Here is a 27,848-nt window from a genome sequence, read left to right on the forward strand (position 1 = left end):
CATAATTCCTCATCATGTCTTCCACCAGGGAACTTTCCTGGTTAAAGACAGTTGAGAAGGCAATATTGGGGGACATGTATCGTAGTTCTTTTTCCTTTGCTGTATAATTGAGACATGTCTTTTTTCTCATGATACATGTTTAGTAGAGATGAGCGAACATACTCGTCCGAGCTTGATGCTCGATCGAGCATTAGCGTACTCGTAACTGCTCGTTGCTCGGACGAGTATTTCGCCCGCTCGAGAAAATGGCAGCTCCCGCCGTTTTGCTTTTTGGCGGCCAGAAACAGAGCCAATCACAAGCCAGGAGACTCTGCACTCCACCCAGCATGACGTGGTACCCTTACACGTCGATAGCAGTGGTTGGCTGGCCAGATCAGGTGACCCTGGGATAGACTAGCCGCTGCCCGCGCTGCTCGGATCATTCTCTGTCTGGATGCCGCTAGGGAGAGAGCTGCTGCTGGTCAGGGAAAGCGTTAGGGTGTTCTATTAGCTTACTGTTAGGCAGGAGTGATTCTACAACAGCCCTTCTTAGGGCTACAATAACGTTATACTTTTTTTTTTTATTTGCTTGTGGCTGGGCTTGCTGGCACTAGTAGTGCAGCTAGTACCATATTGTGAGGAATTAGCAGGGGGACTTGCTACCGTTGTGTTTAGCTCTTAGTGACACACATATCCACCTCAAACACCAAAGTGGGAAAATTTATTAGGGGTTTGATTTCAATTAGGCACAGTCTGCCAGTTTCTTTTTATTTTACGTTTATTTTTTTAATAACTCAGTGTCATCTCATCTTGCATAGTAGTGTGCTTTAATACTTGGCTAGAAAATAGCCATAGGAGAATCCAAACGGCTTACTTACGCCTACAGTAGCGATATATATATTTGATTTCTGGTTGATCTGCTGGTGGCTGTAGTTGTTGCAGTGCATCTACTAGCAAATTGTGAGCAATTTGGAGTGAGACTTGCGACCACTGTGTTTTGCGCTTAGTGACGCACATATCCATCGCAAAGACCGAAGTGGGAAAATTTATTAGGGCCCGGGGTTGGATTTCAATTAGGCACAGTCTTCCATTTCCTTTTTTATTTTACGTTTATTTTTTTCATAACTCAGCGTCATCTCATCTGGCATAGTAGTGTGCTTTAATACTTGGCTAGAAAATAGCCATAGGAGAATCCAAACGGCTTACTTACGCCTACAGTAGCGTTATATATATTTGATTTCTGGTTGATCTGCTGGTGGCTGTAGTTGTTGCAGTGCATCTACTAGCAAATTGTGAGCAATTTGGAGTGAGACTTGCGACCACTGTGTTTTGCGCTTAGTGACGCACATATCCATCGCAAAGACCGAAGTGGGAAAATTTATTAGGGCCCGGGGTTGGATTTCAATTAGGCACAGTCTGCCATTTCCTTTTTTATTTTACGTTTATTTTTTTCATAACTCAGCGTCATCTCATCTGGCATAGTAGTGTGCTTTAATACTTGGCTAGAAAATAGCCATAGGAGAATCCAAACGGCTTACTTACGCCTACAGTAGCGTTATATATATTTGATTTCTGGTTGATCTGCTGGTGGCTGTAGTTGTTGCAGTGCATCTACTAGCAAATTGTGAGCAATTTGGAGTGAGACTTGCGACCACTGTGTTTTGCGCTTAGTGACGCACATATCCATCGCAAAGACCGAAGTGGGAAAATTTATTAGGGCCCGGGGTTGGATTTCAATTAGGCACAGTCTGCCATTTCCTTTTTTATTTTACGTTTATTTTTTTCATAACTCAGCGTCATCTCATCTGGCATAGTAGTGTGCTTTAATACTTGGCTAGAAAACAGCCATAGGAGAATCCAAACGGCTTACTTACGCCTACAGTAGCGTTATATATATTTGATTTCTGGTTGATCTGCTGGTGGCTGTAGTTGTTGCAGTGCATCTACTAGCAAATTGTGAGCAATTTGGAGTGAGACTTGCGACCACTGTGTTTTGCGCTTAGTGACGCACATATCCATCGCAAAGACCGAAGTGGGAAAATTTATTAGGGCCCGGGGTTGGATTTCAATTAGGCACAGTCTGCCATTTCCTTTTTTATTTTACGTTTATTTTTTTCATAACTCAGCGTCATCTCATCTGGCATAGTAGTGTGCTTTAATACTTGGCTAGAAAATAGCCATAGGAGAATCCAAACGGCTTACTTACGCCTACAGTAGCGTTATATATATTTGATTTCTGGTTGATCTGCTGGTGGCTGTAGTTGTTGCAGTGCATCTACTAGCAAATTGTGAGCAATTTGGAGTGAGACTTGCGACCACTGTGTTTTGCGCTTAGTGACGCACATATCCATCGCAAAGACCGAAGTGGGAAAATTTATTAGGGCCCGGGGTTGGATTTCAATTAGGCACAGTCTGCCATTTCCTTTTTTATTTTACGTTTATTTTTTTCATAACTCAGCGTCATCTCATCTGGCATAGCAGTGTGCTTTCATACTTGGCTAGAAAATAGCCATAGCAATAGGATAGCATCGTTTGGTTTTAAAAACTAAAAAACACACAAAAAAAAAAAAACACAAAAAAAAGGTAAAAAAAAAATTAAAGTTATAACTCTCATTTTCAAAATGTTTAACCCGAGGGCTAGGGGTAGAGGACGAGGGCGGGGACGTGGGCGTCCAACTACTGCAGGGGTCAGAGGCCGTGGTCCTGGGCGGGGTGAGACACCACCTGCTGATGAGGGAGCAGGGGAACGCCGCAGAGCTACACTCCCTAGGTTCATGTCTGAAGTTACTGGGACTCGTGGTAGAGCACTGTTGAGGCCAGAACAGTGCGAACAGGCGATGTCGTGGATTGCCGACAATGCTTCGAGCAATTTGTCCACCAGTCAGTCTTCCACGCAGTCCACCCATGTCACCGAAATCGGCACTCCTCCAGCTCCTGCACCTCAGCCTCCTCCCCCCCAGTCTGCCCCCTCCCAGCAAAATTTGCCATTTGAACCGGCATACTCTGAGGAACTGTTTTCTGGACCCTTCCCACAGTCACAAACCACTTGTCCGGTTGCTGATGAGCAATTTTCCGATGCCCAGGTTTTCCACCAGTCGCAGTCTGTGGGTGATGATGACCTTGTTGACGTAGTGGAAGAAGTGTGTAAAGAGGTGTCCGACGATGAGGAGACACAGTTGTCAGACAGTGGGGAAGTTGTTGTCAGGGCAGGAAGTCCGAGGGGGGAGCAGACTGAGGGATCGGAGGATAATGAGGTGACAGACCCAAGCTGGGTTGAGAGGCCGGGTGAACACAGTGCTTCTGAGACGGAGGAGAGTCCTCGACCAGAACAGGTTGGAAGAGGCAGTGGTGGGGCCCGACGGAGAGGCAGGGCCAGAGCTGGTGCATCAGCGCCAAATGTGTCAACTAGTGAAGCTCCCGTGGCGAGGGCTCCTGCGGCGAGGGCTAGATTTTCAGAAGTCTGGAGGTTCTTTAAGGAAACACCGGATGACCGACGGACTGTGGTGTGCCACATTTGCCAGACCAGGATCAGCAGGGGTTCCACCACTACTAGCTTAACTACCACCAGTATGCGCAGGCATATGAATGCTAAACACCCCACTCAGTGGCAACAAGCGCGTTCACCTCCGGCCGTGCACACCACTGCTCCTTCCCCTGTGTCAGCTGATAGTCAGCCCCCTGCCCAGGACCCTGCCACAAAAACCCCATCGTCGCCTCCACGATCCTCCACAGCATCCACCAGCGTTCAGCTCTCCATACCCCAGACGCTGGAGCGGAAACGCAAATATAGTGCAACCCACCCGCACGCCCAAGCCCTTAATGTGCACATCTCCAGATTGCTAAGCCTGGAGATGCTGCCCTATAGGCTAGTAGAGACCGAGGCCTTTCGCAGCCTCATGGCGGCGGCCGCCCCTCGGTATTCGGTCCCCAGCCGCCACTACTTTTCCCGATGTGCCGTCCCAGCCCTGCACCAGCACGTGTCAGACAACATAATCCGTGCCCTGACCAACGCCGTTTCTGACAAGGTCCACCTGACCACGGACACGTGGACGAGTGCTGCCGGGCAGGGCCACTATATATCGCTGACGGCACATTGGGTTAACTTGGTGGAGGCTGGGACCGAGTCTGACCCTGCGGCTGGTCATATACTGCCGACGCCGAGGATTGCGGGGCCTACCTCGGTCCAGGTGTTTCAGGCCTACTATGCCTCCTCCTCCTCCCACCCCTCCTCCACCTCCTCCTCCGAACGACCATCCGTGGGCATGGCGCCATCAGTCGGTAGCTCTAGGCACAGCAGCAGTGCCGTCGCTAAGCGACAGCAGGCGGTGCTCAAACTGCTGAGCCTAGGCGATAAAAGGCACACCGCCCAAGAACTATTACAGGGCATCACGGCGCAGACTGATCTGTGGCTGGCACCGCTGAACCTGAAGCCAGGCATGGTTGTGTGTGACAACGGCCGTAACCTGGTGGCGGCTCTGCAACTCGGCAGACTGACACATGTGCCATGCCTGGCCCATGTGTTAAATTTGATAGTTCAGCGTTTCCTCAAGACATACCCCAATCTGTCTGATTTGCTCACGAAGGTGCGCCGCATCTGTGCGCATTTCAGGAAGTCCAGCACAGATGCTGCCACTCTCAGGGCAGCGCAGCGCCGCCTCCAACTGCCCGCTCACCGACTGTTGTGCGACGTGCCCACGAGGTGGAATTCAACACTGACCATGTTATCCAGAGTTTACCAGCAGCGCCGAGCGATTGTAGACTGCCAGATGTCAACTTCCACCAGAACTGGTAGTCAGGTCAGTCAGCTTCCTCAAGTCTACAATGAGGAGTGGACGTGGATGTCTGATATCTGTCAGGTGCTGAGTAACTTTGAGGAGTCAACACAGATGGTCAGTGGCGATGCCGCCATCATCAGCCTCACCATCCCGCTGCTTGGCCTGTTGAAAAACTCTCTGGTCAGCATGAAGTCGGAAGCTTTGCGCTCCTCACAGGAGACGGGGGAAGAAGATTCCCTTGTTGATAGCCAAAGCACCCTTAGGTCTGTTTCTCAGCGCATATCGGAGGAGGTGGAGGAGGAAGAGGAGGAGAATGTTGGCGAGACACAAGAGGGGACCATTGTTGAGTCCTTCACTGTTGAGCGTGTATGGGCAGAAGAAGAGGAGTTGGAGGAGTTGGAGGAGGAGGAAATGGACAGTCAGGCCAGTGAGGGGAGTGAATTCTTACGCGTTGGTACTCTGGCGCATATGGCAGATTTCATGCTAGGCTGCCTATCCCGTGACCCTCGCGTTCAAAGAATTTATTCCAGCACCGATTACTGGGTGTTCACTCTCCTGGACCCACGGTACAAGCAAAATCTTTCCACTCTCATCCCTGGAGAGGAAAGGAGTGTGAGAATGCATGAATACCAGCAGGCCCTGGTGCACAAGCTGAAACAGTATTTCCCTTCTGACAGCGCTAGCGGCAGAGTGCGTAGTTCTGCGGGACAAGTAGCGAGGGAGAGTAGGCGAGCAGGCAGCTTGTCCAGCACTGGCAAGGGTACGCTTTACAAGGCTTTTGCCAGCTTTATGTCACCCCAGCAAGACACTGTCACCTGTCCCCAGTCTCGGCAGAGTAGGGCTGATCTTTACAGAAAGATGGTGAGGGAGTACGTAGCTGACCATACCATCGTCCTAAATGATCACACCGCTCCCTACAACTAATGGGTTTCAAAGCTGGACATGTGGCACGAACTGGCGCTGTACGACTTGGAGGTTCTTGCCTGCCCTGCCGCTAGCGTCTTGTCCGAGCGGGTTTTCAGTGCAGCTGGTGGCATCATCACCGATAAGCGTACACGCCTGTCGACTGACAGCGCTGACAGGCTGACGCTTATCAAGATGAATAAAGCCTGGATTTCTCCTAATGTCCAATCTCCACCAGGTGAAGGAAGCTCAACCTGAATAATTTATCCACTCCTCCTCCTCCTCATTTTCCTCCTTCTCCTCCTCTTTGTACAGTAAAGCAGAGGAAACTGGCTATTTTTTTACAGGGCCCACTGGCTCTAGCTATAGTACTTTATGCATTTAATTTTTATGGAGGGCCACCGACCCGGTCCTCTGTTTTAAACAATTTTTGGGAGTGCCACATACAGGCACTCAATCTATTCAATTTTTCTGGAGGGCCACCTACCTGCTCCTCTGGTTTGAAAACTTTTTTGGACTGCCACATACAGGCACTCAATCTATTCCATTTTTATGGAGGGCCACCTACCTGCTCCTCTGGTTTGAAAACTTTTTTGGACTGCCACATACAGGCACTCAATCTATTCCATTTTTATGGAGGGCCACCTACCTGCTCCTCTGGTTTGAAAACTTTTTTGGACTGCCACATACAGGCACTCAATCTATTCAATTTTTCTGGAGGGCCACCTACCTGCTCCTCTGGTTTGAAAACTGTTTTGGACTGCCACATACAGGCACTCAATCTATTCCATTTTTATGGAGGGCCACCTACCTGCTCCTCTGGTTTGAAAACTTTTTTGGACTGCCACATACAGGCACTCAATCTATTCCATTTTTATGGAGGGCCACCTACCTGCTCCTCTGGTTTGAAAACTTTTTTGGACTGCCACATACAGGCACTCAATCTATTCCATTTTTATGGAGGGCCACCTACCTGCTCCTCTGGTTTGAAAACTTTTTTGGGCTGCCACATACAGGCACTCAATCTATTCCATTTTTATGGAGGGCCACCTACCTGCTCCTCTGGTTTGAAAACTTTTTTGGACTGCCACATACAGGCACTCAATCTATTCCATTTTTATGGAGGGCCACCTACCTGCTCCTCTGGGTTGAAAACTTTTTTGGACTGCCACATACAGGCACTCAATCTATTCCATTTTTATGGAGGGCCACCTACCTGCTCCTCTGGTTTGAAAACTTTTTTGGACTGCCACATACAGGCACTCAATCTATTCCATTTTTATGGAGGGCCACCTACCTGCTCCTCTGGTTTGAAAACTTTTTTGGACTGCCACATACAGGCACTCAATCTATTCCATTTTTATGAAGGGCCACCTACCTGCTCCTCTGGTTTGAAAACTTTTTTGGACTGCCACATACAGGCACTCAATCTATTCCATTGTAATGGAGGGCCACCTACCTGCTCCTCTGGTTTGAAAACTTTTTTGGACTGCCACATACAGGCACTATCCAAATTGAATTGTCTCCATAGCAGCCTCCACACGTTGTCTCCATTGCTACCTCCAAAAGTCGTCCATATAGCTGCCTCCATACATCGTCCCTTTATCAAACGAGGTGTGTCAGGCCGAAATTTGGGTTGTTTTCATGGATTCCACATCAAAGTTGTTAACTTTGTCGCCACCCTGCTGTGTTATCCACAAAATACACTGGCAAACTTTTACCATTTACGGATATTATTTCAGCGCTTCTTGCGCATCTGTTTACATTCCCCTCACCCGCCATATCCTAAACTTATAAGAACGCTACTACACTTGATCTTATACAAAAGGTTCTTAGAAGTGCTGTTTGGGGAGTAGCCTAGAGACAGGGGCTTGGATTGGCGAAAGCTCGCCTGGCAGCGGAGCGCCAGCTCCATGCCAAGAACCAACTAACATAGTTTTAACTGCACCACCTTTAATCTACTACTAGTTCACTGCCTCCATACATGGCCGCCTTATCAAACGTGCTGTGTCAGGCAGAATTTTGGGTTGTTTTCATGGCTTCCACAACAAACTTGTTAACTTTGTCGCCACCCTGCTGTGTAATCCTCAAAATATACTGGCAAACTTTTACCATTTACGGATATTATTTCAGCGCTTCTTGCGCATCTGTTTACATTCCCCTCACCCGCCATATTCCAAACTTATAAGAACGCTACTACACTTAACTTGTTGCAGGCTGGGACCGAGTCTGACCCTGGGGCTGGTCATATACTGCCGACGCAGAGGATTGCGGGGCCTACCTCGGTCCAGGTGTTTCAGGCCTACTATGCCTCCTCCTCCTCCCACCCCTCCTCCACCTCCTCCTCCTCCTCCGAATTACCATCCGTGGGCATGGCGCCATCAGTCGGTAGCTCTAGGCACAGCAGCAGTGCCGTCGCTAAGCGACAGCAGGCGGTGCTCAAACTGCTGAGCCTAGGTGATAAAAGGCACACCGCCCAAGAGCTATTACAGGGCATTCCGCATCAAACTTGTTAACTTTGTCGCCACCGTGCTGTGTAAGCCACAAAATATACTGGAAAACTTTTTTCATTTACGGATATTATTTCAGCGCTTCTTGCGCAGATGTTTACATTCCCCTCACCCGCCATATCCCAAACTTATAAGAACGCTACTACACTTGATCTTATACAAAAGGTTCTTAGAAGTGCTGTTTGGGGAGTAGCCTAGAGACAGGGGCTTGGATTGGCAAAAGCTCGCCTGGCAGCGGAGCGCCAGCTCCATGCCAAGATCCAACTAACATAGTTTTAACTGCAGCACCTTTAATCTACTACTAGTTCACTGCCTCTACACATGGTCCCCTTATCAATCGAGCTGTGTCAGGCAGAATTTTGTTTTCATGGCTTCCATGTTAACTTTGTCGCCACCCTGCTGTGTAATCCACAAAATATACTGGCAAACTTTTATCATGTACCGATATTATTTGAGCGCTTCTTGCTCACCTCCTTTGGTTCCTCTCTGCCACCCATTGGTTTGAAGCCTGAGTCCATTTAGGGTATGTTGCCATGCCACTCTCTAGCCTGCCGCTGCTGCCGCTGCCTCTGCATGCCGTCCCCTATAGTGTCAGGGTCAATTATTGGATGTTTTAGATGCTATCTAGCCTCATTTGGTCACTCTGTCATGGCCATGCTGTTGCCCATAATTTTGGCATAATGGTGCGATTAAGCAGCCTCAGAGGCATCCATGCATGCTGCCCCTGCTGTTTCCTGTCCATTTCCGTGGTGTTTCCATCCTTTTCTGAGGTTCCCAGGTGTTTGGCCAAGCTTCCCTGTGCAGAGCCTTGGTCCCCTTGAAAAATGCTCGAGTCTCCCATTGACTTCAATGGGGCTCGTTACTCGAAACGAGCAATCGAGCATCGGGAAAAGTTCGTCTCGAATAACGAGTACCCGAGCATTTTAGTGCTCGCTCATCTCTAATGTTTAGTTTTTCCTATCCTGGCAGGCGCAAATTTTGGCTTCTTTTTGATGCAAATGTCTCAAATCCAAATGGACACATGTTATGTGAGGGGGCTAGATACAGGAGCGGACACTACTGTAAATTTTGGATTTAACCCCTTAACGCTGAAGCCACTTTTCACCTTCCTGACACGGCCCATTTTTTCAAATCTGCCCTGTGTCACTATAAGTGGTTATAACTTCGGAACGCTTTAACATATCCAAGTGGTTTTAAAATAGTTTTCTCATACACATTGAATGTATGGGTGAAAAGAAAATTGTCAATTTTGCTTTCCTTTCTTTTTGTATATTTTGGGGGTCGTACACCGTACACTAAAAATACTATATTATCTTTATTCTACAGATCACTACGATTACGGTGATACCTCATTTATATAGTTTTTCATTTACTTTTACAAATTTACTGGATAAAAACTAATATAGAGGAAATCTCATTTGTTTTTGCATCGCCATATTTTCGGAGACGTAACTTTAATATTTTTTGGTTGACAGAGCTAGTTTAGGGCTTATTTTTTACATGTTGAGTTGTTCTTTTCAGTGGTACCATTTTGGCACATATAACTTTTTTTGATCACTTTTTAGAACATTTTTGTGCAGAGATTTTATGAAAAATGTAAATGTTTTTACACCGTTCACCGAGCAGGTCCAATAATGTTTCTGAGTTATTGTACGGATTGTTACGGACGCGACAATACCAAATATGTGGGTTTTTTTGGCGATTTTGTGTTTTTCTCCCTTTATTGCATGTGTATAGGGAATATTTGTGTTTAGGGGACTTTAACTTTATTTAATTATTTTTAACTTTTTTAATTTACTTTTACAGGTAAGCTTGAAGAAGCGATCCACAGATCGCTTGTTCAAGCTATTCTTCACATTACACAGTGTAATACAGATGTATTACACTGTGTAATGTAGCATGCTCAGTGTGTTACAGCAGGGTCCTGTCAGAAGGCACGGACCCGGCTACAGGAAGGAGATCGCGCAGCCCCGGGCACCGGCAGTCCTGGGGCTGCGATCGGAACAGCGGACCCCCCCCGGTAAGCGCGGGTGTTAGAGGCAGGTGTCGGCTATAATATATTCAGGAGCCGGGGCCAGAAGCATGACGTAATAGTACTGCATTTTGCGGGAACGCACCTCCTGTGATGCAGTACTATTACGTCAAATGTCGGTAAGGGGTTAAGGACGTGTCCTGCATTTTTAGGCACTCGAATCACAACCCAGAGAGATGATGACATATAAGGCTGCGAACACACATGGTTTAAAGCGTGAGGTTACATGTAACATTTTGGTAACTTTTTCATTGCGTCTTGAAAGACATTACAACAGCTGAGGAGAGGTGATATGCCTAATTATAATACTATTAACATTTGCGTTTACAAAATGCTAATGTTAACACATTGTTAACACATGCATTAACCTATAATGTAATGCATGTGTTAACATTCCATTTACATTGAGTTTTGTAAATGCAAATGTTAACAGTGATGTAATTAGGCAAATCACCTCTCCTCAGCTGTTGTAATGTCTTTCAAAATGCAACCAAGTCTCCACAGTAACTTGAAAAACAACAGCAAAAGTTGCACTGAAGTGATATCACAAAAACAACAAAAGTTGCAGTGAAGTCACAAAAACAACAAAAATTACAAAAATGAGACAATTTAACTAGCATAAATAAAGGTACATGTCCCCCATTCAGTAGATTGGCCCTTTCTTCATCTCCTTCCAACATGGCCCCCAGGTTATTCTTCAGGGGGGGCACACATGAGTTGGAGAAGGTGCTAAATTCTATGGCCCCCAACAAAAGCCCAGGCCCAGACGGTCTTACTACAACCTATTATAAAGTTATCAAAAAGACATTAGTCTTATTAGACATTAGAGGCCCACAATCGCTAGTGGCCCACATCACAATTCTCCCTAAAGAAAGAAGGGACCTGCTTCTTTCTTCCTTCTTTTTAATTATTAAGCAGCACAGTCTTATGATATGGGTAAAATACATTATCTAAGGAGAGGAAAACATTTTTTCCATAAGAATATGGATCTTTATTAGAGATGAGCGAACATACTCGTCCGAGCTTGATGCTCGTTCGAGCATTAGCGTACTCGAAACTGCTCGTTGCTCGGACGAATACTTCGCCCGCTCGAGAAAATGGCAGCTCCCGCCGTTTTGCTTTTTGGCGGCCAGAAACAGAGCCAATCACAAGCCAGGAGACTCTGCACTCCACCCAGCATGACGTGGTACCCTTACACGGCGATAGCAGTGGTTGGCTGGCCAGATCAGGTGACCCTGGGATAGACTAGCCGCTGCCCGCGCTGCTCGGATCATTCTGTGTCTGGATGCCGCTAGGGAGAGAGCTGCTGCTGGTCAGGGAAAGCGTTAGGGTGTTCTATTAGAATAGTGTTAGGCAGGAGTGATTCAACAAGAACCCAACAGCCCTTCTTAGGGCTACAATAACGTTATACTTTTTTTTTTGTTTGCTTGTGGCTGGGCTTGCTGGCACTAGTAGTGCAGCTAGTACCATATTGTGAGGAATTTGCAGGGGGACTTGCTACCGTTGTGTTTAGCTCTTAGTGACACACATATCCACCTCAAACACCAAAGTGGGAAAATTTATTAGGGGTTTGATTTCAATTAGGCACAGTCTGCCATTTACTTTTTATTTTACGTTTATTTTTTTAATAACTCAGTGTCATCTCATCTGGCATAGCAGTGTGCTTTCATACTTGGCTAGAAAATAGCCATAGGAGAATCCAAACGGCTTACTTACGCCTACAGTAGCGTTATATATATTTGATTTCTGGTTGATCTGCTGGTGGCTGTCCTTGCTGCAGTGCATCTACTAGCAAATTGTGAGCAATTTGTAGTGAGAGTTGCGACCGCTGTGTTTTGCGCTTAGTGACGCACATATCCATCGCAAAGACCGAAGTGGGAAAATTTATTAGGGGTTGGATTTCAATTAGGCACAGTCTGCCATTTCCTTTTTTATTTTACGTTTATTTTTTTAATAACTCAGCGTCATCTCATCTGGCATAGCAGTGTGCTTTCATACTTGGCTAGAAAATAGCCATAGCAATAGGATAGCATCGTTTGGTTTTAAAAACTAAAAAACATAAAAAAAAACAAAAAACACAAAAAAAAGTTTAAAAAAAATTAAAGTTATAACTCTCATTTTCAGGGGTCAGAGGCCGTGGTCCTGGGCGGGGTGAGACACCACCTGCTTATGAGGGAGCAGGGGAACGCCGCAGAGCTACACTCCCTAGGTTCATGTCTGAAGTTACTGGGACTCGTGGTAGAGCACTGTTGAGGCCAGAACAGTGCGAACAGGTGATGTCGTGGATTGCCGACAATGCTTCGAGCAATTTGTCCACCAGTCAGTCTTCCACGCAGTCCACCCATGTCACCGAAATCGGCACTCCTCCAGCTCCTGCACCTCAGCCTCCTCCCCCCCAGTCTGCCCCCTCCCAGGAAAATTTGGCATTTGAACCGGCATACTCTGAGGAACTGTTTTCTGGACCCTTCCCACAGTCACAAACCACTTGTCCGGTTGCTGATGAGCAATTTTCCGATGCCCAGGTTTTCCACCAGTCGCAGTCTGTGGGTGATGATGACCTTCTTGACGTAGTGGAAAAAGTGTGTAAAGAGGTGTCCGACGATGAGGAGACACGGTTGTCAGACAGTGGGGAAGTTGTTGTCAGGGCAGGAAGTCCGAGGGGGGAGCAGACTGAGGGATCGGAGGATGATGAGGTGACAGACCCAAGCTGGGTTGATAGGCCGGGTGAACACAGTGCTTCTGAGACGGAGGAGAGTCCTCGACCAGAACAGGTTGGAAGAGGCAGTGGTGGGGCCAGACGGAGAGGCAGGGCCAGACCTGGTGCATCAGCGCCAAATGTGTCAACTAGTGAAGCTCCCGTGGCGAGGGCTCCTGCGGCGAGGGCTAGATTTTCAGAAGTCTGGAGGTTCTTTAAGGAAACACCGGATGACCGACGGACTGTGGTGTGCCACATTTGCCAAACCAGGATCAGCAGGGGTTCCACCACTAATAGCTTAACTACCACCAGTATGCGCAGGCATATGAATGCTAAACACCCCACTCAGTGGCAACAAGCGCGTTCACCTCCAGCCGTGCACACCACTGCTCCTTCCCCTTTGTCAGCTGATAGTCAGCCCCCTGCCCAGGACCCTGCCACAAAAACCCCATCGTCGCCTCCACGATCCTCCACAGCATCCACCAGCGTTCAGCTCTCCATACCCCAGACGCTGGAGCGGAAACGCAAGTATAGTGCAACCCACCCGCACGCCCAAGCCCTTAATGTCCACATCTCCAGATTGCTTAGCCTGGAGATGCTGCCCTATAGGCTAGTAGAGACCGAGGCCTTTCGCAACCTCATGGCGGCGGCCGCCCCTCGGTATTCGGTCCCCAGCCGCCACTACTTTTCCCGATGTGCCGTCCCAGCCCTGCACCAGCACATGTCAGACAACATCATCCGTGCCCTGACCAATGCCGTTTCTGACAAGGTCCACCTGACCACGGACACGTGGACGAGTGCTGCCGGGCAGGGCCACAATATATCGCTGACGGCACATTGGGTTAACTTGGTGGAGGCTGGGACCGAGTCTGACCCTGCGGCTGGTCATATACTGCCGACGCCGAGGATTGCGGGGCCTACCTCGGTCCAGGTGTTTCAGGCCTACTATGCCTCCTCCTCCTCCCACCCCTCCTCCACCTCCTCCTCCGAACTACCATCCGTGGGCATGGCGCCATCAGTCGGTAGCTCTAGGCACAGCAGCAGGGCCGTCGCTAAGCGACAGCAGGCGGTGCTCAAACTGCTGAGCCTAGGCGATAAAAGGCACACCGCCCAAGAACTATTACAGGGCATCACGGCGCAGACTGATCTGTGGCTGGCACCGCTGAACCTGAAGCCAGGCATGGTTGTGTGTGACAACGGCCGTAACCTGGTGGCGGCTCTGCAACTCGGCAGACTGACACATGTGCCATGCCTGGCCCATGTGTTAAATCTGATAGTTCAGCGTTTCCTCAAGACATACCCCAATCTGTCTGATTTGCTCACGAAGGTGCGCCGCATCTGTGCGCATTTCAGGAAGTCCAGCACAGATGCTGCCACTCTCAGGGCAGCGCAGCGCCGCCTCCAACTGCCCGCTCACCGACTGTTGTGCGACGTGCCCACGAGGTGGAATTCAACATTAACCATGTTATCCAGAGTTTACCAGCAGCGCAGAGCAATTGTAGACTTCCAGATGTCAACTTCCACCAGAACTGGTAGTCAGGTCAGTCAGCTTCCTCAAGTCTACAATGAGGAGTGGACGTGGATGTCTGATATCTGTCAGGTGCTGAGTAACTTTGAGGAGTCAACACAGATGGTCAGTGGCGATGCCGCCATCATCAGCCTCACCATCCCGCTGCTTGGCCTGTTGAAAAACTCTCTGATCAGCATGAAGTCGGAAGCTTTGCACTCGTCACAAGAGACGGGGGAAGTAGATTCCCTTGTTGATAGCCAAAGCACCCTTAGGTCTGTTTCTCAGCGCATATCGGAGGAGGTGGAGGTGGAGGAGGATGAGGAGGAAGAGGAGGAGAATGTTGGCGAGACACAAGAGGGGACCATTGTTGAGTCCTTCACTGTTCAGCGTGTATGGGCAGAAGAAGAGGAGTTGGAGGAGTTGGAGGAGGAGGAAATGGACAGTCAGGCCAGTGAGGGGAGTGAATTCTTACGCGTTGGTACTCTGGCGCATATGGCAGATTTCATGCTAGGCTGCCTATCCCGTGACCCTCGCGTTCAAAGAATTTATTCCAGCACCGATTACTGGGTGTTCACTCTCCTGGACCCACGGTACAAGCAAAATCTTTCCACTCTCATCCCTGGAGAGGAAAGGAGTGTGAGAATGCATGAATACCAGCAGGCCCTGGTGCACAAGCTGAAACAGTATTTCCCTTCTGACAGCGCTAGCGGCAGAGTGCGTAGTTCTGCGGGACAAGTAGCGAGGGAGAGTAGGCGAGCAGGCAGCTTGTCCAGCACTGGCAAGGGTACGCTTTACAAGGCTTTTGCCAGCTTTATGTCACCCCAGCAAGACACTGTCACCTGTCCCCAGTCTCGGCAGAGTAGGGCTGATCTTTACAGAAAGATGGTGAGGGAGTACGTAGCTGAGCATACCATCATCCTAAATGATCACACAGCTCCCTACAACTACTGGGTTTCAAAGCTGGACATGTGGCACGAACTGGCGCTGTACGCCTTGGAGGTTCTTGCCTGCCCTGCCGCTAGCGTGTTGTCCGAGCGGGTTTTCAATGCAGCTGGTGGCATCATCACCGATAAGCGTACACGCCTGTCGACTGACAGCGCTGACAGGCTGACGCTTATTAAGATGAATAAAGCCTGGATTTCTCATAATTTCCAATCTCCACCAGGTGAAGGAAGCTCAACCTGAATAATTTATCCACTCCTCCTCCTCCTCATTTTCCTCCTTCTCCTCCTCTTTGTACAGTAAAGCAGAGGAAACTGGCTATTTTTTGACAGGGCCCACTGGCTCTAGCTATAGTACTTTATGCATTTAATTTTTCTGGAGGGCCACCGACCCGGTCCTCTGTTTTAAACAATTTTTGGGAGTGCCACATACAGGCACTCAATCTATTCAATTTTTCTGGAGGGCCACCTACCTGCTCCTCTGGTTTGAAAACTTTTTTGGACTGCCACATACAGGCACTCAATCTATTTCATTTTTCTGGAGGGCCACCTACCTGCTCCTCTGGTTTGAAAACTTTTTTGGACTGCCACATACAGGCACTCAATCTATTTCATTTTTATGGAGGGCCACCTACCTGCTCCTCTGGTTTGAAAACTTTTTTGGACTGCCACATACAGGCACTCAATCTATTCAATTTTTCTGGAGGGCCACCTACCTGCTCCTCTGGTTTGAAAACTTTTTTGGACTGCCACATACAGGCACTCAATCTATTCCATTTTTCTGGAGAGCCACCTACCTGCTCCTCTGGTTTGAAAACTTTTTTGGACTGCCACATACAGGCACTCAATCTATTTCTTTTTTCTGAAGGGCCACCTACCTGCTCCTCTGGTTTGAAAACTTTTTTGGACTGCCACATACAGGCACTCAATCTATTTCATTTTTCTGGAGGGCCACCTACCTGCTCCTCTGGTTTGAAAACTTTTTTGGACTGCCACATACAGGCACTATCCAAATTAAATTGTCTCCATAGCAGCCTCCACACGTTGTCTCCATTGCTACCTCCAAAAGTCGTCCATATAGCTGCCTCCATACATCGTCCCTTTATCAAACGAGGTGTGTCAGGCAGAAATTTGGGTTGTTTTCATGGATTCCACATCAAAGTTGTTAACTTTGTCGCCACCCAGCTGTGTTATCCACAAAATATACTGGCAAACTTTTATCATTTACCAATATTATTTCAGCGCTTCTTGCGCTTCTGTTTACATTCCCCTCACCCGCCATATCCTAAACTTATAAGAACGCTACTACACTTGATCTTATACAAAAGGTTCTTAGAAGTGCTGTTTGGGGAGTAGCCTAGAGACACGGGCTTGGATTGGCGAAAGCTCGCCTGGCAGCGGAGCGCCAGCTCCATGCCAAGATCCAACTAACATAGTTTTAACTGCAGCACCTTTAATCTACTACTAGTTCACTGCCTCCATACATGGTCCGCTTATCAAACGAGCTGTGTCAGGCAGAATTTTGGGTTGTTTTCATGGCTTCCATGTTAACTTTGTCGCCACCCTGCTGTGTAATCCACAAAATATACTGGCAAACTTTTATCATGTACCGATATTATTTGAGCGCTTCTTGCTCACCTCCTTTGGTTCCTCTCTGCCACCCATTGGTTTGAAGCCTGAGTCCATTTAGGGTATGTCGCCATGCCACTCTCTAGCCTGCCGCTGCTGCCGCTGCCTCTGCATGCCGTCCCCTATAGTGTCAGGGTCAATTATTGGATGTTTTAGATGCTATCTAGCTTCATTCTGTCACTCTGTCATGGCCATGCTGTTGCCCATAGTTTTGGCATAATGTTGCGATTAAGCAGCCTCAGAGGCATCCATGCATGCTGCCCCTGCTGTTTCCTGTCCATTTCCGTGGTGTTTCCATCCTTTTCTGAGGTTCCCAGGTGTTTGGCCAAGCTTCCCTGTGCAGAGTGTATGAATAGTAAAAAAGTTTTTATGCAGCTCACCCACTTGTCACACTTCTTTGAAGGGAGTCCACACCGAAGGGGTTTGTTCAGTCACGTATGGCTTGTCACGTGTATGGAGTGCAATCGCGTCCCACCGCTTGGACTGCGGGTACGGTTCACATGCTTTGGAAGAAGGAGCAGACGCGGCACATCCTCTAAAACGTTGATATTTATTGAAACATATTAAAAAGGTTACGGCAGGTAGAGGTGTCGCCTACGCGTTTCGAGCACGTCCGTGCTCTTAGTCATGGCATATCATCTACTACATGGGTAAAATATTTAAAACCATCATCCACCAATCACCGTTCAGGGGGGTGTGTACACACACGTGATAGACGACGTCACAGGAGGAGTGTGCTTCCTGCGTCGTCATCGTACGGATGCGATCCACCTACATAGGTAATGTACTTGAATAACAACATTACGATATATAATACAACGTAAACTCCAACTATATAAGTGGTCCTCCAGAAATAACAGATTAACAACATAACAGGATATAATATGGATTCGTAGTGGTGTCTCACATTAACAACCATTTCGGGGGGTGTGTACACTTGTGCAGCGGACAACGTCACGAGGGGAGGGTATACCTCCCGCGTTGTTACTGCACAGGTGCGATACACCTGCATAAATGTTGTACTGTAAAAAACGTATATAATACAGCGTAGGTCCTGATCAGACAAGGAAACATTCAAAAATATATAGGATTAAAGAGTGGAACAGGATATACATAGATGTATAGCGTTCAGTATCATAAATATTTAGCCTAAAAAATACAATGTCAGTTGTAATATGACAGTATAATAAACATGACATACAAGAGTTTAAGGGCCTGTTTATCAGGAGGCGTGTATAATTCATAATGCTTAACAGTATGGATACCTTTTTCAATAAAAGAGGGAAACAAGAGGACGTGTATAATTCATAATGCTTAACAGTATGGATACCTTTTTCAATAGAAGAGGGAAACATCTGATCTTATATTGAGACCTATAGGAATTCTGGTACCCAATTTAAAGATCCAGAAGGCTTCACGTTTTAAAAGTGTCCTGCGTCTGTCTCCTCCTCTCTTCCCCCTCTGTATTTTTTCTATGCCAAAGAAACGAAAAGCAGATACATCGCCTGCATGGATAGAAGAAAAATGTCTGGACGCTCCAGACATGTTACTCTCCATGTTTTTGGAACAATCTCGGAGGTGCTCTGCAATTCGTGTCTTCAATTTCCTGGTGGTACATCCCACATAGGATACATCACAGACTTCACACCTGATAATATAGATTATAAATGTGGAATCGCAATTAATAAAAGTTTTAATCGGGTGCGGTTTGTTATTGTCATAAGGGGAAGAAAAGGTGGTTGTATGTTTAGCAAACTGGCATATATTGCATCGTGTAGATCCACAACGATAGAAGCCTTTTGTGCTAAGCCATGTACTTCCGTTATCATTATAATTTTGAAAAAGACTGGGAGATAATCTTGAACCCAAAGTAGGGCCTTTCTTGGAGACAAAGTTACAGCCATTCTTAAGTATCAAATTCAATTTGTCATCTTGATATAAGATTGGAAGATTTTTTCTTAGGATACCTATTATATGTGGAAAATCGACACTAAACTGTGTAGAAAAGGTAACCTTGGAATGTTGGTATCTATCAGATTTACTTTTGTTTCTATTAGTTTTCAAAAGATCCTGTCTATTTTTAGATACAGCAAAATTAAATGCTCTGTTTATAGACCATTGGGGATAATCCCTGGACAACAGTCTCTGACCGAGAACTTTGGCTTGACTTAGAAATTCCGTCTCCTCAGTACACGCTCTCCTCAATCTAATGAACTCCCCCACTGGTATGGCCTTGATCGTATGTGCTGGATGACTACTTCTCGCACTCAATACTGTATTTCCTGATGTCTTTCCCTGTGCAGAGCCTTGGTCCCCTTGAAAAATGCTCGAGTCTCCCATTGACTTCAATGGGGCTCGTTATTCGAGACGAGCACTCGAGCATTGGGAAATGTTCGTCTCGAATAACGAGTACCCGAGCATTTTAGTGCTCGCTCATCTCTAATCTTTATTTATTTTTAGCCGAACTTGATTTAAAAAGTGTCTTTCACACGTTCATAATGTTTTCAATTACATTAAGTAAGTGATGGGTACTATCAATTTTAATTGCCATTTGGTTGTCCAAATTTTAATACTTTTAGAATTCTGCTTTGTTCTTTAAGCTAATGGATCATTATATTTATCGTCAGTAGTAATAGAATAAATAACACACTGAGATGGATTCTTTGTGGTCTGTGTAGAAAACCGGACTAGAACAGGTACTCCTGCTGTTTAAAATATCACCACGCAGCTTCCCTTGTTACAATTCTGGTTAGTGAAATTGCTTTGCTATTATAATGCTATAAGATGCACTTTAAAAATGTAAATTTTGGTGCCCAGGTACAAAGTCATTATCTCGCCTCTTCTAACGTTACGCTTTGATGATTTCATTTGCTTTAGCTGAAAGCTTGCCTGTGCAAAATTAAAATGATAAAACAAGGTATAAAACAAATGTAGCATTCTGTATTGGCAAGTCAGTATTTTCAGCCATTGCTGTTTCTAAATATAGAACAACAAACCTATAAGGGATTGAAGCGGCTACATTTTTACTATATCATTATTACTGAAAATTAGACTTTCTAAGGGTTTATTTTACTTGAGCTTTTAAAAATAGAATATTTTTGAACTTAAAGAGGACCTGTCAGCTCTCCTTATGTGTCCGTTTTTTGTCAAAGTTTATATTTTCTTAAAATTTTAAATTCAAGTTTTACATAGAAAATATGACATTCTTTCTAGAAATATATATATATATATATATATATATATATATATATATATATATATATATAAATTAACAACCAGGCTTTACTATTTTGTCTGCTTGGGGGGTTTGTCCCTTAATAGCACCAATTCCATTTGTAAGACCCCTTTGTGTCCAAGCTTTCACTTCTGACTCCCTTCTTTCCTCATGATGCCATCTATTTTTTGAAGAGCACCAGTTCCTCCACAACATGATGCTGCCACCCCTATGTTTCACAGCTGGGATGGTTGTCAGAACCCTCGGAATTAGAACTGGTTTCATGTTCATTTGCCAGATAAACATACTCAGGGCTGCTTTTAATTGACAGCTACCTTTCAGGATGAGTTCTTTGGGGAAAGCTGACTTGTCATTTTAGTTCAGTTTGTGATCAGCTATGACTTGAGTAATGAATGGGCAACCCAGTCAGCTGCTGGGGGTGATGTCCATTTTACCATTATTTGTCCTCCTAGATTCTTCACAAGTAGCTGGTTAATTCCGGTCTTCTGACACTAGTTGTCCATTTCTCTTGCTACTTATTTGCTATTATATCTATCCGAAACCGAAACTACATTTTCTCAACTATTTCTTGGCACTTGCCACTTGACTCGACCATGCCTTCATCTATGAGTTGACAAGGTTCTGCCTGATTTTGCTTTTCTGTCTTCTCTGTTGTTTCTCTCTTTGTGTTTTGTCATCTTTCCTGTACGGCCATTGAGAATTTGGATTGTCAAACAGAAATTTTGGAATATAGCAAAGATGTAGTGTCAGGATTCGGGGTGTGTGAATCCCCTGGACCACCGCGGGAGGTGGTACCAGCCGACACCTGGGACCGGAGTCCAAGTGGCACCTGGTCTTCACCAGAGCCCGCCGCAAAGCGGGTTGGACTTGCTTCGGCATGATACCACATGGTCGTTCCACAGGTGCGACTGGCCCTGGATGGCAGCCGAGGTCTAGGTACCTTAACAGGAGACAGTATCGTGGTCGGTCCAGGCACAGGGTCAAGGCAGGCGGCTGAGATGCAGGGTCAAGTCCAATCCGGGGTCAGCAACGGGATGTCCAGGCAGAAGGGGACGGGAACACAGGCACAGGAACACAGGCACAGGAACACAGAAACATGGAGGAACACAGGTAACACGGCAACACAGGACTCGGGAGCAGGAACACACAGGAAGGCAGGGAGGAACTCTGGAGGACACAGGAACGCAGGAATACTCGCAAGGAAGCTTTCTCTTAGGCTGTGAGGCTCAAAGATCCGGCAAGGGTCACAGGAAGGGGCAGAAACTTATAGCAGGCCAGCGCCAATTATTGCTCTGAGCTGCAGGGGCTAGAGAGGACATTGCGGGATCCAGAGAAGGTGAGCAGGGCCCGGGACCGGGGGCAGCAGCAGGAACACGGGTGCACCCGCGATCCGAGACAGCGATCGCGGGAGCACCCATGACATGTAGCTTCATAGCAGATACCTTTGATGACTTTTAATGTTGGGAAGGTCTCTGAACATGATATGAAGGATTCTGGATGTGATTATTGTAATTCATTTTTCCCCAGGCTGCACTCATTTGTAGGTCTCAGCACCACATCATTGTGGATAGTGACTCTTGCACTTGAGTCATAACCCACAGATCATTGAACCTGATGATAAAGTTCGGTGAATTACTATAATCTAAAAACCTTTACCAGGGGTTACATTGGGTAGAGAGATATGTTTGTAAGTAGGAGTTTTTGTAAATCAGATAATCTTAAATTATTGACTGTCTGTATCAAAACTAATCTATCGCCACTTCTTGAGTGTTTTACAGAAAGAAAGCCAGGACATTAAAATCTATGCAGGCTTCCACCATTAATATAACACTAAGATTTAAGTCACATTCTCAATTATGGTCAGCGCCTTTAACAGTTCACCATGAGGCTACATTGATATGAAAATTACATGCAATAGCTTAGCCACAAGCAGAGTTGCCCATGGCTAAGAGTTGTGTTACACAGTACCAGCTGCGTGAATGAGGTTTAATAAAGTCTCATCTACATGTTGAAGCTAAACTCACCTGTAACATGAATAATTTGAATAAATAAAATTCATGAAGATGGTTAAGAGAAAAATGCATCACAAATGTTGACCAGTTCTATGTACACTAGGCAAAAAGATAGATTTTAAAAATGTACTTAAGTTTTTTTTTAGCTAAATGTAATACTAACAATAGCACAACATTTTCTACTTTTACTGTGAAAATGAAAATTTGCATAAAATAAAAAATACATTATCTAACTAATTTTATGAATATTGTTAAGTTGGGAAAATAGCACAAATTGTTCTCTGAGTAATCCCAGCAGCACGCATGAAAAAGCTATGAAACCGCCTAAAAAAATAATTTATAACATCAAAGAGCACAGGTATGGGTTTTCCTTTGATTTGCACTAGTTTTATTTTAATTGCTGAATATTAAGCTTTTCATGGTGAATTACCATCTGAATAAAAATACATCAACATGAGCAACCAACTGGGATTGCAAAAATAACAGTTTTAATTACTAATTAAAGTGAAGCTAAAAGTTAATATATGAAACCATTTACAACAAAAAAAAGAAATAGATCTGAACTCATAAAAGAAGCCATTTTGTCAGCTTCACTAATCGTATTTAATATTTGTCATGAAATTAATATCTTTCCAGTTACTTTAATTTTACCTAGTATTGGGTTTAGAAATAATGAAAAAATCTTCACCTTAACATTAAGTTTCTTCTTATTTACTAGGACATTATGTTAGAGTATGACAATTATAGTGATATGCAGTAGTTCAACATTGATGGTTGAGATCCCTTTAATGTGTTTTCTCACCTGTGACTTATTCACAATTCAGTGGTTTTGTCTGTGGAGACTCCATTAACATAGTGGAGAAAATCTATTAAGAAATGGTGTTTGGAACGTGATTGACCCAAAGGCTCCAGCCTCTTGGTAGATCCAGAAGTGATCTCTACCAAGTCAGACCCATTGTTAGGGTTGGGTCACACTGAAGACAGAGACCGCTGGTAATGGATGAGAGCTGGAGTCTGCGTGGAGATGCGCAGGAGGTCAGAGAACGCTGCTAGCACCACCAGAAGCATCGGATGAAGGACCAGAAGTCCGAATGTTCTCCCCTGCAAAACGGACACCCGTTTAGACCAGATCTGACTTGGCAGAGATTTTAGCTTTAATCTCTGCTGGGGCATGGTAGGTCAGGCAGGCAATGGACAGTTGGGGTATGAACAGTGCCGCTCACTCCATCCTCTCCCACTAACTCTCTCACCCCACCCAAAGTAGAATTTGGGATGGAAATCTACCAAAACTGGTGATTGTGCTTAATACATGCTTTCTTGCCAGAAAACTGGAAAAGTTATGGCTGTGTCTGCTGGTGCACCAGTTTTTCATATTTTCATGAAGCCCATCAATACTTTATATCATGGCTGATATATATCAAAGAAATAGACAATGCTCCTCAGATTGCTATAATGTATTAATCACCAGTCTTAATAAATTACCTCTTAACTATATTAAGGGGTTGTACAGACTCTATGGGGCAGATTTATTACTAGGCGGCTCCTTGGAACAGCTATGTGTCTGTCTTTGGAGCTTCACTGCCCGTCAGGTTCATTAAAGAGGCTTTGGTCCTTTAATAAACGTTCAAATGCTCTATATGTGTCTGGGATTTATCTTTCAAAAGGCGCAAAAAAGGAGCAAAATGCATCAAATGTTGCAGCACATACACTAGCAGGGGCATTTCATAAGTGGTGCTCATAGTATTAAAATATTGCCAAACATCAGAACACTAGCTAACATGGTTATCTACAAGCTAAGATGATCCATATGATATAAACCTACGCTAATGTTATCATGCTAGCTTATACAGGAATATGTATAATGCTGTGAATACCTCTGATGAAACAGCAATATAATACTAGGCGAGGAAAAAGGTGCAAATGTTCAGTTGTTTGTTAGGATGGTGATTTATATGCCATTGTCAGTACAGGCGTAAAGTTATACAGAGTCATCATTAAGGTGAGGAAACTGCCAGAAACATGTACATGATCATGCTTGTAATATAAAAATATAGCCTGAATTCTGTTGAACCTGAGATTTTCATCTTTATCACACCGATGCAGGGTAGTCAGTCCATTACTGTAGCTTTGAATACCACAAAATGAATGATTGTGGAATGAGATCTGGCCCTGCCTAGCTATACTTCATTGAGTGTATCATTATCCATGTCCAGAGCCTGTATTGAAACAGGTTGTTTTGGAATTTTAATTTAGTGTCAAAGATCCCTATTTTTAATAAGTCCACTAATAAAGTTATGTTTTTGTGATCCCTTTACAGGCAGTGAATTTATGATAGAATTTTTTGGGACACAAATTCAATCTCTACATCTTTTTTCATATGTTTTTCTTAAATTCTGAATTCAATTTCTGTTACATGTTGTTAAAGAATTTTAAAGGTAACCTGTCATCAAGAACAGGCACAATAAACCAGACTCAGCCTCCAATGTGCCTTTGTTGAAAAGGTAAGGCAGGTATTCCAGCTTGATCTGCTTCCTCCTACCAGTAAAATTGTTCCCCAAACTTTTTTTTGCCTTTGTCTATGGTAGCAACCGATACAAATAATCGGAGTTCAAACATGCAAGAAAAACACATGGGCAGCACTGCTTTTGGGCCCAGGATAGCACTGAATAAAAAACACTTGAGATCAACCTTGGAGACTGGAGGCTTCAGGGGTTGTGCTCTATTCATGAATAAACATCCAATGAGACATGCAGTAGTAGAAAAAATTAATGGCACTCAACCCTTTTTTGTTGCTTCTTTCTTTAAATCTATTTAAACATACTCACATGCAAGCATTAACATGGTGGAGGGAGGACAACAACAACAACACAAATGTGTGGGAGCGAAGGCCGTTTCCTGACTCTGTGCTTCTTCCGGTTCTAAACTACCAAGAACACAGAACAAGTCCTTCAATGGCCAAATAACTAAATATACATGATAAATAGATGATAAATAGATATATGAATCACATGTGATAATTCATTGTCTACAGTGAGTGCACAGGCGCAAGAAACAGGAAAGCAAAGTCCCGCCCCCCCCCCAACCGGCTGCGTCCCCCTTCATGCCCCCACTAATAGGGAGGTGGCAGAAAGGGGAAGCTAATAATTGCTAGCATTTGCGATTTTTTTCAGGGCTTCTAGGCCACTAGCGTGGCGCAGACCTAAACCCTCCATAGAACAAGTCCAGGTATTTGATTACATAAAAGTTTTGCACATTATTAAATAAAACTCAATTAAAGTAGGCACACTTCCCCTTATATATGAATATGTCCTATTTGAGCACTAAACTCATATGTTAAAGTTGTATGAATAACTTTTAGTTTTATTATAGAGTATTTATCATATTATTCATACAAATAGATATATAAAAACATCAAAAAGATATCCAACTTATATCACATCCGACATCCAAAAAATGTTTAAAATTCATAGAAAGATAATGTCCATATTATACAAGGGCCGTTGTAAATTTACCCTGTAATAATAGTACAGCGTACCCTTATTAAAGGATAATTTAGGGTACGTTTTATAATTATGACATGATTAGAGATGGGCGAATTTTTAAAATATTTGATTCACAGAGTTCGCCAAATTTTCCGTCAAAATTTGTTTCGACCCGGATCGAATCATGGCGATTCACGTTAAAAAACAGGTATTTGCTGGCTGCAGAGAGCCTGTAGGGTGTTTTAGATTGTTGTGCCATGCTCAAATATGCATAGGGAGCTTGGTTTGGTCTTCAAACAATGCTGTGTTTTAGTATGACATGTACATGACAGCCACGGCTCTTAGAATCGCGTTACTCCTCAATTCCATGGGCACTTGCAGGGGCGAACTTGACCAAATAAGTGAAGCTGGAACGCAGCCTGACAAGGTAACGTCTGTGCCAGCTCGAAAAGACTGAGCTGAAGGCCAAGATCCCACTATAACATCAAAGAGTGCACTCTTTTTACACTAACATCAAATGAGTCCATAGATTACGGCAGAACCTGTTATGTTGAATGCTGATACATGTAGAAATACTCCCAAAAGATTGGAGAGGGTGTTGGCAGTAATTTTGCATTGATGTCACTTATCACTTTGCCCTTCTTTTCATCCGTCAGTGTCCGCTTTCAATCGGTCAATAATCTATTGGAATTGCTAAAGCCAAAAACAAACAGGAGTTGATCCAAAACAGAGATGACCAGTAAAGGGATATTTGCATATCTGTGCTATGTATGTGTGCTTGGCTATCAATCCTTTCATTCCTTCTGACAGATGAAATAAAGGGGTAAACCGAACATCGTGGCAACATCATAGAGTGTTGAAGGGTGAAAAAAGGGTGCTCCAGGGAGACAGAGGTCAGTTGGCAGCAGCATGAATAGCACAATGACAACTTTTGGAGGTGGCAGCAACATTGTAGGCCACAGAGTGGCAGAATGAGTGTGGAGGTGGAGGTTGTCTGAAGAGCAGTTACTAATTTTACTGTTGATGAGATTCAATAAGACATTAGTATACTTATTCTTCTCTTATGGGTATTTGGAAATGATATACAGTATAAAAACATATTGTAGGAAGAGGCTCTGATACATATCTAGGGTAAATAAGACCTTTAACTAAAATGAAAGTTTTTCAATAACATTAAATTACAGAGAAAGTGGCTCTACAGGGGGTTTGCGAAAATAAGTTGTTTTTTAGCCACTGCCAGCTTTCCCAATACTAGGTTTGGGAAGTAAAAGTTCTCCTTGTAGAGACTGCCAATTATGGCTACAGTGTAGGCGTGTGGACTCTCATAGCCATTGATACTTCACTTGGGGGATTCTGGGAAAATATGCAAAGTTTTCCAATACTACTAATAAAATCTGTATGGATTTACCATATTGGAAAACCCATACATAATAAACTTCATAACTCAAAATTACATCTTTTTTCCTTCTATTCCGATTTAGACCATCTGCTGAATTCTATCTTGCTAGCAAAAAGGAAAGAAGTTCACTGAGGTGTCAGATTTCAGCTAATCTTCACCTACCAACAAAGAGTAGATTACAAATTCACTGGCGGAGACTGGAGAAAAGAGAACATCAACGCAGGTCACACAATGAGCCATATTGTTCCTAATGTATACACAATGGAGTTAAGATTTCATTCCAGGGTTTGGATACACATTTTTAAACATAAGAAACGGGGAATTTGTCACAACAGATCTGATGTTTATGCTAATTAAATTGGCACAAAATTGGTGCAATTTCAGAAATGCAACTTTTTGGGCGCAAAAAAACAGCAGACCAACTCCATTTGTAATAAATTCCCCTCCCCCCCCATGGTCTTCCCCTGAAAATGCAATCAGAAAATGACTTTTTTGCAAAAATCATTAAACAGTGTCAAACAATGTACAAGTGGTCCCCGGGCTACATACAGGATAAACCTTTTGGAGTGATTGCCGTAGAGTTTGAATATATTGTGTGACTTTTGTACAACTTTTAAATGAAAAGTTGCAAAAACCCCACAGACTCCGCTGCCTGATATATCAACCTCTAAAATAAAGTCCAAAATCCAGAAAACTAACAAACAAAAAAAAGACATGCACAAATGTCCTGAATAAAGATAATTGAC

The sequence above is a fragment of the Engystomops pustulosus genome, chromosome 1, assembly GCF_040894005.1.
Source record: "Engystomops pustulosus chromosome 1, aEngPut4.maternal, whole genome shotgun sequence".
Classification (NCBI taxonomy): domain Eukaryota; kingdom Metazoa; phylum Chordata; class Amphibia; order Anura; family Leptodactylidae; genus Engystomops; species Engystomops pustulosus.